Source organism: Ziziphus jujuba, chromosome 1 (genome assembly GCF_031755915.1).
Source record: "Ziziphus jujuba cultivar Dongzao chromosome 1, ASM3175591v1".
Lineage (NCBI taxonomy): Eukaryota > Viridiplantae > Streptophyta > Magnoliopsida > Rosales > Rhamnaceae > Ziziphus > Ziziphus jujuba.
The window spans coordinates 178,400-180,989 of NC_083379.1; positions in this window are offsets into that span (position 1 = coordinate 178,400).

Consider the following 2,590-nt stretch of genomic DNA (forward strand, 5'->3'; position numbering starts at 1 on the left):
TTTAATGGTTTTGTTAATATTAGTTGATGGTAGTTAGAATTTATTAGTTATTTTAATTAACTACAAATGTGAAGGAAAGGAAAAAAAGTAAACCAAAATTAAAAACTAACATAATTTAATTTTTTTCTCCTTACATTTATAATTAATAGAGATATCTAACTACTATCAAATAACATTAAGGAATATTGAAATAAGGAAGCTATACACAATTTGGAAAATAAAAATTAAAAATTAAAAATTAAAAATAAATTTGTTATCAAACGGGGCCTTAATTAATGATTTAAAACAAAAAATTTAGTTGCATAAGTGGCAATCTTTAACATTTATCACATCAAAAATTATTTCTATCATAAGGTGAGAACTGTACTACCAACATCTTAAAATTCAACTAACTTATGTAACAACTAATATATTAATATATTGTCAATTGAAAAAACTAATATAAATTAAATATGAAAAAAATAAACTCTTGGATATATAAGTACAACATAATTTACCTCAAATAGATATTACTGCAACACAATTTACCTCAATTAAATCTTACCACTATTCACCAGATTAATTGGTAGCAAGTTGTTGTCAATGGTACTATATACGCATCCTTATAGTTATAGATAAATTATCTCCTAAGCAAGCTTGTTAAACTGACAACCATGATGTGACACCATAATTTATCTCTTTATTATCATGTTTTTAGCTTCTTTTTTTTAACATTTTCAAAAATGTGTTGATAGTCTATTGGTATAACAAAGAAATGTGAAAAAGTGTTAAAAATAAGTTAAGAGTGCCACATAATGGAATTATTTACTTGACTACAAGTAGCGTTTTGAAATGATCAAACCAGTCTAGACTAAGGGCATGTTCGGTAATGAATGAATTTATTTTTCATAAATGTTGCTGTTATGCATACATTCCATTCCATGCATTTAGGGAAAAAACTTATATACCTGTATAGGTGATGTGGTGCCACTAATCTTTCAATCTAATATTCAATGAATATTAAATGGGATTCACACGTTTCATTTTAACATCATATGATGTAGCGGATAATTATAAAGCATTAAATTTACATGATACGTGATAATTTGAAGTGGTATAAATGAGCTATATGTTAAGATCTTTCCAGAAATACCCATCAGAACTTTAGGATAGCTTCGACCAAGAGAAACTTCATTAAAAATTCTATAGAAAATCTTGTAGTGTCTTATCTATAAATTGAACTTTTCCAAATATCCTGTTATCACATCAAAAACTCACTCTAAAAGTATACATTTACCTTATTCTTTCCTCTTTACTACAAGTTTCTACAAATTTGCATAATTCAGATAATAAAAACGCAAAAATATAAATATAAATAATAAATAATAAATCAGAGATACCTTTTTATGTGTTATGACCATTCTCGGAGTTTCCTACTTGAACCCAAGATAGCTCTGACTCTTCCTCAAGTTTTATCTCAGTATAGGAAACATACTTCTATAACTTTATAGCCGCCTACACCTCCTACTACTACAGTTCCACAGTTTTACAATACTTCATAATTATATTAGCACCTAAATATAAATAAAAACGCAATAATAATAATAATAATGATAAAATGATAATAAATAAAGACAGCCTCGATCCCTGACCCTAAACCATATGACAACATTTCAATATCTAGGAAATATATAGATACGCATTTACAATGTTAAGAACCAATAAATATAAGATACCCTTAAATGAATTAAATTATATTAAAGTAACTATGCAGAAATAATACTTTAAATTAAATAACTAAGGTCGTAATAATAATTCCAATACTTTCACCACTATATATAACCAACATAACTGTATAATTTCTTTAGATATATATATATATATACACACCTAAATATGAATATGTATACAATATTTCGAAGGATTAGAGTAACCTGCCCATAAACTAATACACCTATCTGAAGTAGTACATCTATTTGAAGGCTAAAATATCTATCCAAAGACTGACTTAGACTTTTGTTATCGGTATTGTGCGAACTTTCCTACCACCTTAGAATGTTATACAAGTACTTCCAAATCTATAGAGTCATCCGTTTAGATAAATACAACAATCATGAAATTGATAATAATAATAATAATAATAGTAATAATATAAAAATAAAACAAAAAAATGATAAGTATATTACTTACACCCCACTTTTGCAGCAAAAATATACCCGATGTTCCATATTATACTAGCGCATGGTCCTATAATATCGGTCATTAGTAGGTATACTACTACAAACACTATCAGTGTAACACCTCGTTCCAAAGTACACCGGAAATTTTCTCGCATTGACCGAGTTTGACCGGATTTGACCACCGTTCACCAAGTGGGTCTTGTTTTGACTTTTTGATCGAGATGTAATTGTGTGCTGACTAAGGCACTGTTGCAAACTACACATTGGCTCTAGTTCGTAGACTAGTAGCATGTTGAAAATGGAACTACGGTTTGAAAGTTATGAGTAAATTAAGATGCGGTTCGAATTGTCCGAGGGTGCCAAGTTTGCTTTTTGTTTTTGTGAAATTTTACTTTGACTCATGTATGGTTGTAAATTACTCATCGATACGA